Source organism: Babylonia areolata, chromosome 11, assembly GCF_041734735.1.
Source record: "Babylonia areolata isolate BAREFJ2019XMU chromosome 11, ASM4173473v1, whole genome shotgun sequence".
Classification (NCBI taxonomy): domain Eukaryota; kingdom Metazoa; phylum Mollusca; class Gastropoda; order Neogastropoda; family Buccinidae; genus Babylonia; species Babylonia areolata.
Window position 1 is genome coordinate 6614529 of NC_134886.1, and position 13625 is coordinate 6628153.

General features: G+C 42.9%; 1 long non-coding RNA gene across 1 annotated transcript; it reads right to left on the bottom strand.

Moving 5' to 3' along the window:
• Positions 1 to 1017: 1017 nt before the first annotated feature.
• Positions 1018 to 8504, bottom strand: LOC143287279 (uncharacterized). Its single transcript, XR_013055931.1, has 3 exons — positions 8347 to 8504; positions 4825 to 4971; positions 1018 to 1287 (listed from the first exon to the last, which is right to left on the bottom strand). It is a non-coding gene; the product is annotated as an uncharacterized LOC143287279 (long non-coding RNA).
• Positions 8505 to 13625: the final 5121 nt, after the last annotated feature.

The window sequence follows — 13625 nt, forward strand, 5'->3', positions numbered from 1 at the left end:
TTCTTTTTTCAATTTTAATTGTAAATTTTGGAGTTCGCATTTTTTGCGAGGCGATTCTTTTACTCCGAATTTCTGATAAAGTTTACAGTATCCCCTTTTACCTATGTTGGAAATACATTCGTTGCTCTGTCCACTTACCGACCTTTTATGATCATTTATTATTTTACTAATGTTTGGTTCGTGAAATAGCTGTCATGAAATGTTCAGTATACCTTGGTCCACGTGTAAATCCACTAGCTTTAAGCTGCATATCTGTTGCTCTATGGTCGGAACAGGGAACATTCTGGACTTTGCAAAAAATGCAATGTGCCTTCTTTCATAAAACAGTCGTCTATTCGTCGAACGATAGTTGGGTCAGTCCCACTCCAGATGTGTTCTTTTTCAGAAGTATAGAATATTTTCCGAGTGTGAGTTAGTTTTAGTGACTTGGTTAGTTGTTTGAATTCGTTCGCTTCAATATCAAACGTTTTTACCCAATCTTCAAATGACAGATCTACGCTTCGGACTATGAACAGTGAAACCTGTCGTCAATGTCGCTGTGCATTGTTGTGTGAAAAGTTATATGTGTGAATTCATATTTAAAAGGTCATTGTCGTGTGGTATCGTGTGCAATTTTCACAACTTCGACCAATAGTGATATGTGTCAGTTGTCCAGGCGTCCATATCAATTGTGCGGTGGACAGTTTCTGGGATCAGGTATAGCGAATTGCAGACAAGCAGGAATGACGTTCACCTCAGAGCATTGATAGTCATTGATGTATAATTTCTATGTGAGAGAATAAACATTCAACATGCACTGCATTCCAACATCATAATGCATAGGTCCCTCTTAGTGAATTTGGAAGTGACCGTGTGAGCGTATGAGTGTATCCATGTGTGTAAAAGAGAGTTGTTTTGTTTTGTAGTGGTAGATTCATTCTCATTATAATAAACTTCAACATCAATTTAGTTTTTAAATGTTTTATTCAAACCCTTAATTCAGTGTTTGGTCGTACGTTCCTTTGCATGAAAGAAAGCTGTGTGTGCAATCAATATCCCGCGTCACCCAAACCACGCACAGTCTGCCTGACTCATCTGTTAGCTATTTGATTCTCCACATTTTCAACAAATCACTCTTTTTTTCCAAACACTAATCGCAGTTCAAAATCAGTGTCCATTTTAACAAGGCCAGGGCGTCATCAGTAGTAATCCTCAGTCCCTGTCACGGGTAGACGTTAACGACGCACATCTATTTCAGTGTGGTCAGTTTTGTGTAGCACGACGATCATATCACACTCTCCGTTTCACCTGTCAATATTGACAATGAGCATTCTAAATATCAATGTCGAACACTGTATGAATCACGGAAACACAACTTTCTACCTACGATGAAAAACAAAACTTGAAACTTAAAAGGTAACTGGTTGCTTGAAAATCTGTCAAGTTTGATGATTGGGTTCATTTTGATGCCAGAGCTTTTGGAATGCTCATTGTGGGTGGAACACGTGTTAAGTATTCGTTTGGCAAAGGGTCTCAGATACCTCAAGGCTCTCTATTAGCGAATCTGGTTAGAATTATTTCAGGAGAAGGAAGCAAGGCAAGAAGGTCTCGTCTCAACTGTGACTCTTGCTTAAAACTCCCTCGAGTTTTCTCATCCAACTCCTCGGTCTGATGAATGCAGCTGTGAGTGAACTCTGTTCATTCACTGCCTACTCAATCCGAGAAATTCCTGCATCAGTTTGCCGTGGAATGTGGGGTTAAACCACTGGAATATTCAAGTAAATTGGAAACTTTTGGAAAGGAGCAAGGTGGCAGAATGGTTAAGACATTTATCTGCAAAAACAGTGCCCGTGAGGGTATGGAATCGAATCTTGCTCTCGCCCTTTATCCCAAGATCGACTGGAAAACCAAAGTAAGCGTCTAATCTTTTGCTATTAGTATCAATATCTCAAAGAGACAGATTCATATACGCTACACCACATCTGCCAAGCAGATGCCTGACCAGCAGCATAACCCACTCGCGCACGCACACAAACTCAATTACACACACACACACACACACATACAAAGGCTGCCACTGATTGGCCGCAAGAGTTGTGGGAAAAGATCTCTGATGCCAGGAACGTGGCATATAGCGTGTTGCTCAGTCTGTTGTATTTGGAAAAGCCCACAGAGACTCTTTTGAATAAATTTGGTTCGGAAATGATGCCAATATTCGTTTGATTTGCAAAGCATCGTGCTCTGCCTTTCATACTAGACTTACGGCCGATCGATGGTGTGATGGCCTTGTACCTGTTCTTTTTTTTTTTTTTAATTCTTTGACTTTTCTGAGGATTTGAGGATTTCCAATTTTCCAAGGTGTAGGCCGCTCGTTGCTGCGTTACCAGCAAGCCTGTCAGCTCGCTCATTTCCCTCAACACCTGCATGTCCCGGGCTGTATGACCATGTTAGTTTTTGAATCTGGACGTTGTGCATTGCCTCATGCCACTCTGGGCTTTCCATTCCACTTTCAATTTTTGTATGAGGTTCACTGAGTCGGTTAGAATCATGGCATGTTGGTTTCCAGGCATATGAATAGATGATAGCCACTGGAGAGCATGTGTCACGGCTTCAACTTCCATCGTTAGGCTGGAAGTTGTGACTTTGTAGGCAGCATTCTCTTTCCTGATTGTTTTTCCATTTTGTTTCACAATGAATCCCCAACCGGGTTGGTCTTTGGTGACTGAGCCATCTGTGTATATGATGATGTCCTCTTCTTTACTGTTTTCTTCTATGAGTAGCTTCACTTCTGCATCAGTTTTGCCCTCTGGCCATTCCCGACAATGTCTTCCTAGAGTGGGTGAAATAGCTGTTTTGAGTAGATGATTGAAGTTTTGGAAGTTTTTCTCCCATTCTTTTGTTTCTTTTAGGTCTTTTAGTCGGCATACTAGCTGGATTGTGTCTTCTGCTTGCTCCATCCATGATCTTCCTCGTCCTAGACGGCTGCCTTTTGGTTCCTTGACTGCATCATGCAGTGGGTTTTAAGGGTTTTCTCGTGCTCTGAAGTAGGTCTGAAACTGTTCTAATTTGTTTTTGGCCTGCATTGAAGGAAGGTGAAGCAGGTATCGCATGGTTTCCGTGGGCGTGTCTTTTGTTATTCCAAGGATCAGCCTCACAGCTTCATTTTGAACTCTTTCTAATTTTAGGCGGCTGCTTTGAGACGGTGTTGTTAGCCCCAGTCCGTAGTCGATCACATTGAGAACGAGTGATTGATATAGCAGGAAGAAGTGTTGTTCAACACCTTTGGTTGCCATTGCCTTTAAGACTGAAAGACCCTTTTTTGCATTTGAGAACAGTATTTTCCGTATGTTTTCTGAAGGTCAGCATCCTGTCGAACTGTATTCCTAGGTAGGGAAGGCATTGGGTTTTCTCGATCTGAATTCCGTCGAATGATATAGGTGGTGGTGATTTGCTCGCGGTTTTGTTGTTGAAGGTGCACAGCAACGTTTGGGCTTTTGCTGGGTTGATGGAAGATCCTGTGTCCTTGCACCATTGGGCGATATTGTTCAGTTGTGTCTGGACGGCTTTAGTTCTTTCTTGAGCATAATTCAAAGTTTGAAGACCAGTGCTTCATCCGCAAGAGTAAGCATCCGAGCTACTGCATTGTTGTTTAAGTCTGCAAGGCCTTTCGTGAAAACGTTGTAGAGGACAGGAGAGAGCGGAGACCCTTGTGGCAGTGCCATGGATAGTTTTGAAGGTGCAGACATCCAATCTCCGAGGCGCAGGACGACGGTACTTTCCTGAAGTGCTGCTGCTATCCATCTTGTCAGTGTCAAACTTACTCCATACCATAGTAGCAGCTCCATGAGGTGCGCAAACTGGACTTTATTGTAGGCATATTCAAGGTCGATTACTACTGCTGGTGTTTCTTCTTCTTCTTTTTTATATATCCTTTATATACCTCATATGCGAAAGCAGCCTCATTTTCCCATAAAGACTTACCTGTTATGTAACCACCTTGATTTGAAGGGAGAATGTGCCTCTGTTCAAGATCCCTTGCATGTTTCCTGGCTATAATGCGTTCCATGAGCTTTCCAGCAATGTTTTGCATGGTTAGGATTCGGTAGCCGCTTACCTGACGATGGTCCTTTCCTGGTTTTGGTACGGGTTTTAAGAAGCTGTGTGTCCAGTCCTCCGGCACATGTCCATTGTGGAAACTGTTTTGACAGATTGAAAAGTTTGCTTCTGTCTCCTTCCGATAGCTCCTTGATGTCCGAGTAGCGAACTTTGTTTGGGCCTTCGTTTAGATCATCATTTGTCAAGTCATCATCAGGTCCAGTCTGCATAAGCTTTTGGTTTAACTCCTCAACATATTTCTTTTTTTCATCTAAGTTTCTTTGATCACTCTGTTGTAAGAACCGTTTGAGCAGGGTGGATCCTTTTCCTTCATTTGTCTTAATCTTGGTTCCATCAGTATCTAACATATCTGGGGTTGTTGTTGTGCACGTTTTATTTTATTTTACTTTTTGGATGAGGTGATAATAGAGGTCCCGTGTGCAGCACGCAATAGGCGCACTGAAAAAGAACTCGTGGCACCAAAGTGTTGTCCTATGGCACAACTCTGTATAAGAAATTCGCTGTGATAGGTACGCAAATGTATATGCATGCACTTAAGGCCTGACGAGCACACTGGGATATGCTGCTGGTGAGGCATCTGCCTAACAGATGTGGTGTAGAGGATATGGATTTGCGCGAACGCAGTGATGCCTCCTTGAGAAAAGGGAACTGGAAACTTTTGATTTTGAGTATGAAAAAATTCTTCTGTTAGTTTTAAAGTACTTTTTCCCCCCGAGGAAAAGTGGTTACCTGAAGAAATGAACGTCTGGGTGTTTGTCACAAAGCTGACCTCAGATGTGTCCTCAGGTATGGCCTCAGATATGTACTCATATATGACCACAGATGTGTCCTCAAGTAAGGCCCCAGGTGGCTGATCCCTCATGCTGGTGTCCGTAGCTGTAAGGGAAACCCAGCTGTCACTGTTTTCAAGTATGCCTTTCTGCCTGTCGCTACGTTTGTCTCCCCAACCCACTTTCTTCTGAAGGTTCATATGGCATTCAGTACGTCTGAATCCCTGTCCCTGCCACCCACTCTTTTGAAGATTTCCCTGGCTATCGCTACTCTTCACTCCCCGGGCCCCGCTCCTGTGTCCCTGGCCAGCGCTACGTTGAATTCCTCGGTTCCCGCTCCTCTGAACGTTTCCCTGGCTAAGGTTACGTCTGACGCCCAAGCCCCCACTACTCTGAATGTATCCCTGGATAGCGCTACGTCTGACGCCCAAGCTCCCACTACTCTGAATGTATCCCTGGCTAGCGCTATGTCTGACGCCCAACCCCCCACTACTTTGAATGTATCCCTGGCTAGCGCTATGTCTGACGCCCAAGCCCCCACTACTCTGAATGTATCCCTGGATAGCGCTACGTCTGACGCCCAAGCCCCCACTACTTTGAATGTATCCCTGGCTAGCGCTATGTCTGACGCCCAAGCCCCCACTACTCTGAATGTATCCCTGGCTAGCGCTACGTCTGACGCCCAAGCCCCCACTACTCTGAATGTATCCCTGGATAGCGCTACGTCTGACGCCCAAGCCCCCACTACTTTGAATGTATCCCTGGCTAGCGCTACGTCTGACGCCCAAGCCCCCACTACTTTGAATGTATCCCTGGCTAGCGCTATGTCTGACGCCCAAGCCCCCACTACTTTGAATGTATCCCTGGCTAGCGCTACGTCTGACGCCCAAGCTCCCACTACTCTGAATGTATCCCTGGATAGCGCTATGTCTGACGCCCAAGCCCCCAGTACTCTGAATGTATCCCTGGCTAGCGCTGTCTGACGCCCAAGCCCCCACTACTCTGAATGTATCCCTGGATAGCGCTATGTCTGACGCCCAAGCCCCCACTACTTTGAATGTATCCCTGGATAGCGCTATGTCTGACGCCCAACCCCCCACTACTTTGAATGTATCCCTGGCTAGCGCTATGTCTGACGCCCAAGCCCCCACTACTCTGAATGTATCCCTGGCTAGCGCTACGTCTGACGCCCAAGCCCCCACTACTCTGAATGTATTCCTCGCTAGCGTTACGTCTGACGCCCAAGCCCCCACTACTCTGAATGTATCCCTGGATAGCGCTATGTCTGACGCCCAAGCCCCCACTACTCTGAATGTATCCCTGGCTAGCGCTACGTCTGACGCCCAAGCCCCCACTACTCTGAATGTATCCCTGGATAGCGCTATGTCTGACGCCCAAGCCCTCACTACTCTGAATGTATCCCTGGCTAGCGCTACGTCTGACGCCCAAGCTCCCACTACTCTGAATGTATCCCTGGCTAGCGCTACGTCTGACGCCCAAGCCCCCACTACTTTGAATGTATCCCTGGATAGCGCTACGTCTGACGCCCAAGCCCCCACTACTCTGAATGTATCCCTGGCGAGGCCTACGTCTGACGCTTAAGCCCGTGATTTCTCGCAATCACACGATTTCTCGTGGGTATGCGAGAAAGTGTAGTCGTTCCCCTCCCACGTTTTCTCTCATTGCGAGAGGGGGGGGGGGGGGGGGGGGCGTCACCACGATTTTTCACAATGTGTGAGAAATCGTGGGAATTCCCCCTTATTTTTATCAAATACATTTCCTTTGTCACTGGTGCTGGTTTCTTGTCTTTTACTAACACAAATCTTAGAGAAAACTGGGAGATAGAAAAGGAAAAGAGAAAGAGGGGGCAACACCGACAATCATGGTAATGATGGTGACATCATTGAAGACAGTGGTGATGGTATAGTACTGGTTTAAAAGATGTGTGCATGTGTGTGTGTGTGTGTGTGTGTGTGTGTGTGTGTGTGTGTGTGTGTGTGTGTCCTTTTGTGTTTGTTTGGCTGGTTGATTTGTTCTTCTTTCACACTTTTGTTCTTCTTTCATCTTCATGTCCTGAATCTATTTTCATTGCAGTCTTGCATAAAAAAAGTATGCTGATTCAAACAGATGAACAAGCATGAAATGAAAAAACATTCTAGATAAATTTGACAAAAAGGTTGCATCACAACAAACATCAAATCCATCGGTCCCTACATGAGTGTAAAGCATTTTCTCGTCACGTTTAATCATAAAGTTTAATCATTTTGATATTTACCTAACATCCCTCGGGAAATATTCAATTCAAGTCTTATTACATGATGTTATATTATATCATATCATAATATTTCTGTTTGAGTTATACACATTGCTTCGATTTCGTTCCTTGTTTGCTATTGATTCCAATGTTGAGTTTGCATTTTAGTGATCCGTTTTATGTGAAACATAATAAATAGATGTGTTTCTGTGTCATTACTGTTGATGTCATTGCAAACGCCGCTTTCATAATTATGATCGTCGTCGCCCCCCCCCCCCCCCCCCCCTTTTTTTTTTTCTCTCTCTCTCTTCTTCCTTTTTTTTTCTCTCTGTCATTTTTCTCCAAGATTTCCACTGGGAAAGGTCAAGAAAGTAACTTTTATGATAAAGGAAATATTTTGTATAAAAATAAGGGGGACTTCCCACGCTTTCTCCCAAATTGTGAGAAATCATGGATGGGGGGAAAGGGGGTGGGGGGTGGGGGGGAGAGGCGGTTCAGGCTTTCTCGCCATCCCACAGTTACTCTCAAAGTGGGCTTACACACCCACCACCGTGCAGGTTTAACTGGCTAACGCTACGTCGGACTTGAGCAACTTGGAAGGAGACCATTAATCAATGTTTGGATACACACACACGTAACACACACACGACCTAATTAGCTCAGGTGCACTCGCATACACACAATCGCACATGCACACACACATGCGCGCGCATGCACTTAAAATATATCTATCTGTCTATATGTGTGTGTGTATCTCTCTCTCTCTCTCTATATATATATATATATATGTGTGTGTGTGTGTGTGTGTGTGTGTGTAGACAGATAAATAAATAAATAAATAAATATTGAAGTGCGCGCGCGCGTGTGTGTACGCGTGCATACAGAGAGAATGAGAGACAGACAGACAGACAGACGGAGAGAGGGAGACAGAGAGAAAGCGAGAGCTGCAGAACTTATTATCTTTATCCCTCTGATTTTTTGTTTGTTTGCTTTTATGTTGTTGTTTGCTTGGTTGTTTCCATGTGTGTTTCTGATTGTTCCATTTAATGTTAAGGTATTGTTATGCACATAATCATCCCTGCACACACACACACACACACACACACACACACACACACACACACACACAGCATTATCGCCCATACAAAGCAATCGGAATCTCTTCACAACAGAAAGGATAAATTTAGAATAGAAGTTCTACGATGCAACATCACCAGAACAACTCACATTGCAAAGCTCTTCTCCTTCTCTCTTCTAGTTGACGCATCGCAACGATCAGGAGCAAAAACCCAACGAAAGCCAAACCAACAGCAAGGACAGTATACACAGCAAATGTAGCAGCTGCGTTCTTCTTGTCGTGGGCTGGTGCGACACAATACAATCCAATCCATTGTGTACTGAATACGCGAAGAAAAGAAAAAGGGAAAAAAAGAAGAAGAAAAAGAAAGAAAAAAAAAAAACCGAAAGAAAAAACAAAAAAAAGAACGAAAAATAAAGAAAGGAAAAAAACGAAAGAAAGGGGGCAAAAAGAAAGAAAGAAAAGAAAAAGAAAAAAACGAAAAGGAGAAAGACACGCAAGAAGAAGAACAGAAACTAGAACACAACACACACACACACACACACACACACACACACACACAAAAGAAAAAAAAAGATCATGATATACATGCAATAAACAGCCTGCATAGAGAGCTTACATAGTTTAACTCACTCGCTGCCATTGTCCGCATATCCGGACATCGTCGGAGAAAGCGTTGGATGCCAATGTCCGCATATGCGGACTTGGATTTTAAAAAGTCGTGCTGTCGGAGTGACGCGTCGGATGCGAAAATCAAAAGCAGATGTGATATCTTACGTCACCTCTGGTCAGCTTTTCATTCACACACGCTGCGTGTGTGTCGCGATAAGCTCAACCACAGTTGATAACAAAGCGTGCCCCCTGTCAGCTTTGTAAGTTGTTTGACATGATGGCGTCACGGCGAAGTGTTCGTCACGGTCGGAGAGGTGAAATGTTACCCAGCGTCGAAGATGCTTTGGAAATGATCCAAATTGAAGGCTCTGATGTCGAAGGAGATAATGTTGATTCTTCGGACAGTGAATTTGAACCAGATCCCGATGAACTAGAAATAGATTCGGCCGCTGAAGAGAGTGTTTACAATGGAGAGGAAAGTGAGGAACATGTGCCAGCAGATGAGACAGACACAGACGACGAAACCACTGAGGAAACAGACGATTTTGCAAGTGTTTTCACCAGTGATTGGACTGACAATTTTTCCTTTTTCCCTCTTGCACATCCCTTCACTGGCATACAAGGTTTGTCAGCTGACTGGCCAGTCAACACCCAGCCGGTTGAGTTTTTTTTCTTTGTTCTTTGATTTTCATTATGTAGAGACAATATTTTTTTTTGTATGTGTGAATTTCAACTTTCTTCACCACCTGTTCATACTTCATTGCATGCACTAGGTCTTCAGTTCCTCAAATAGTGTTAGAATGTGATGTGAAACATGTTGGTGTACCTTTCTGATGGGTGCAAAAATGCTAAAAAATACACAAAATATGAATACCGCGATCAACATCAAGATGGTGAGTAAATACTTTGATTTTTTGCACACATATGGAACAACATTCCTTGCATACATATACTAAATATCAATTTTCTGGGTGTTTATTTGTTGTTTTTTTACAATTTTTTCCCCATCCTATGCAAACCCTGGGTTTTCAGGGATTGGCAAGGGCAGAAACTCTTGGCATGGAGTGAGTTAAGAGAAATCAAAATACAGGGACTTGTAACCAGCATCAAGGGCAAGATGGGCAGATGGAGGAGAAATAACAACTTTTTTTTCCAATCTAGACAAATCATTTTAGCAAATGTTTGTATCTACGTTTTGTAAATGAAACAACATTTCATGAACCAGAAATGGTTGAAGTGAAGTCTTTAAAAACGACAACAAAAAACAAAAAAACAATTTATTCATTTATTTATCTTTTTTCACAATAACCTACCTGCAAACTAGTTATATAAAGTAAGAACGGTATAAAAATGTGCGATTTAGCGTCGGAAATACCTACGATATCAGAAAAGTAACAGATGTCTCCTGAAGGACATATATTGCTTGAAGAAGCTTGAATAATTTTTTTAAAAAATATATGGAAAACCGGGGATATAAATCAAGCTCCGAACGTTTTACATCATAATTCTTTATCTATGTTACAACCCACTGTTCGGAAGCTCTGTGTGTGTGTGTGTGTGTGTGTGTGTGTGTGTGTGTGTGTACATGCACGCGTGTTTGCGTGTGCGTGTGTGTGTGTGTGTGTGAGTGAGTTATTAAGAAATTCATTTTCTCTGGAAATACTTTTTTGCCTGTCAATATCAAATTTGGATTAACCATAGTTGAAAAAAGAAAAAAAAAGGTTGTAAGTTTTCTGAATTAAGCCGTATGTCTGGATCATTAACGGTTTATTTCGCTGAGGCTCCGGATCCAGAAAACCATTATTCCCAGCTGGCGGAAATTATGTTTGGCTTGAAGATGGCATGACATCATTTTCCTTGTTCGCAATTAGAAGAAAATACAAATTTTGACAGAACACATGATGGAGTCTCCAGTCGGTCCGACGGATGAGTAGGAAGGCAGGCTTATCTGTCGGTGTGTGTCCTCATATGGGAGAAGAGGCCAATTCTGGATGCGCAGCACTTCCCACAGGTGTTGCAAGGGAAAACGTCTCCAGAAGTTGAGCCCTGCTTCCTTCGCTCACGCTTCTCCTTAATGGCCAGCATTCTCTTGTTTTCAAACGTCTTTATGCCACTAGAGCACAGCATCCTCCAGCGAGAGCGGTCAAGGGCATCAGTTTCCCAGGAAGCGATGTCTATGTCACAGGCTTTGAAATTTGTCTTCAAGGTGTCCTTAAACCGTTTGCAGGGTCTTCCAAGTTCACGGTGGCCTTCCTTCAGCTGGCCATACAAAAGCATCTTCGGGATCCTGCTGTCTGTCATGTGGACAACGTGTCCTGTCCAGCGTAGCTGGCACTGGATCAGCAGGCTTTCGATGCTGGGCAGGCCGCTCCTCTCTAGGACCTGGAGGTTGGAGACCCTGTCTTGCCACTTTATGCCGAGGATCTTTCGTAGGCATCTCTGGTGAAACTGCTCAAGTTGTTGAATGTTACGGCGATACATCATCCATGTTTCACATCAGTACAACAAGGTGGTCTGCACAACAGCTCTGTAGATTTTGATTTTGGTGCTGAGCCTGATGCCTTTGTCGTTCCACAATTGGAAATTGAAAACAAAAATTATAAAGAGAAAACGAGGGTAATAAATAAATAGATATCAACACTACATTACACAATTCTACAGATTGGAGACGACACAAAACTGGTGAATGTGGGCGATAAAACATGTTTTGACAATTTACAGAGCCATTGCATTCGTTTGGAAAGGTTTCTTCTTTACTTTTTATATTATCTTTTTTTTCCAAAAAGCAGTCGGGCTTGGAGTGCGACGTTCTTTAAAATGAATATGCCTCATTTAAAAGGAACATTGATTTCTAGGCAATACACACATTTTATTTCTGTCCAAATAATTCAGACTATTCGCCACTGACCCTCTGACAAGTACTGTTGTGTAATCCATGTATCATCAGTATCTGCCAAGGTCCTCCTTTCCAAATGCAAATTTGAAAACAAGCATTCTCTTTTTGTTTTCAAAATTCAAATTTGTTATCTGAGATACTAGATCAAAGAGTAAAATATTGTAATACTACCAAATCGAACTTAAATTTTATGAGTTATTGTGTAAGTGGCACGGTTTTATTACGTACTCATCGACAGCAGCGCGTAACTTTGACAGAATTTTTATATACCCGATGGTACTGCGACTGCTGCTTGCAAGATTATGGGAATGAAACATCTCAGTATTTCATAGATATTTAACTTTGTTTTTGGTGGTGGTGTTCTTTCTTTTTGTTTGTTTTTTTTCTCGGCAGTTAAAAGAATAAAAACAATAATAATTCATTGTAATCTGAAAACAGTACTGATCTGCTTGAACATTCTCATATTCCATGTGTATGAAAATACCTTGCAATGGTGATTATGAAATGTCATATATTGAGAGACAATAACCTTCATGGCAAGGGAGAAAACAAAAATAATAATAAAACACACACACAAAAAAACAACAAAACAAAACCAAAACAAAAAATCAACTAAAAACAATTACGCATGCCCACACTTTCATATGGAAGAGAGAGAGCGAGAGAGAGAGAGAGAGAGAGAGAGAGAGAGAGAGAGAGAGAGAGAGAGAGAGAGAGAGTGGACTACTCACAATCATCCTGGGCTGTGAATGGATCAAAATGAAACAATAAATGAGCAAACGATCAGATAACAGGATGAACAAATGAATGAGTGAATGCATCAGTGAATGAAGGAAGGAGGGAAGGAAGGAAAGAAGGAAGGAATTACGTCAGTAAGCATTAGATAAGAGGAGGAAGGAAAACGGAGGAGCACACAGAGACGGCATATTGAGAGACGTAATGACTAAGATATGGAGAATATTGAGTCACAGAGACAGACAGAGACGAAAAGACAATTGAGAGAGACAATGGAGGGAGACAGACATAGAATGAGAAAGAGAGACTGAGACCGTCAAAGAAACGGAGACAGGCGGACAGAGACAGAATAGACAGAAACAGAGTGAAATGGAAAAAAATGAGAGAGACAGTCGGACATCAAGAGACTGACACAACAAAAGAGATATCCACACACACACACACACACACACACACACACTCACTCACTCACTCACGCACACACATGAAATTCACACTCACACAGACATACAGACACAGACACACAGACAGGGGCGAGCGCGCACAAAGAGAGAGAGAGAGAGAGAGAGAGAGAGAGAGAGAGAGAGAGAGAGAGGTTTACTCACCATCATCTTCAGTTGTGAGTGGATCAAAATGAAACAATAAATGAGCAAACGATCAGATAACAGGATGAACAAATGAAAGAGTGAATGCATCAGTGAATGAAGAAAGGAGGGAAGGAAGGAAAGAAGGACGGAATGTCAGTAAGCACTAGCAAAGAGGAGAAATGAAAACGGAGGAACACACAGATATATGATTGATGAAGAAGAAAGAGGGAAAAGAGACAGCGGCAGAAATAACATTGAGAGATGTACTGACTGACAAAGACATAGATAATATTGAGTCACAGAGACAGACAGAAAAGATATTAACAGAAAGGGTGGAGAGAGACAGACAGAGAATGAGAAAGGGAGACAGAGAGAAAGTCAAACAAACGGAGACAGGCGGACATGAACAGAAACAGAGAGATGTGGAGATGTGGAGAAACTGAGAGAGACAGACATCAAGAGACTGAAACAATAACACACACACACACACACACACGCACGCACATGCACGCACGCACGCACGCACACACACAAACACACACACACTCACGCACACACATGAAATTCACACTCACACAGACATACAGACACAGACACA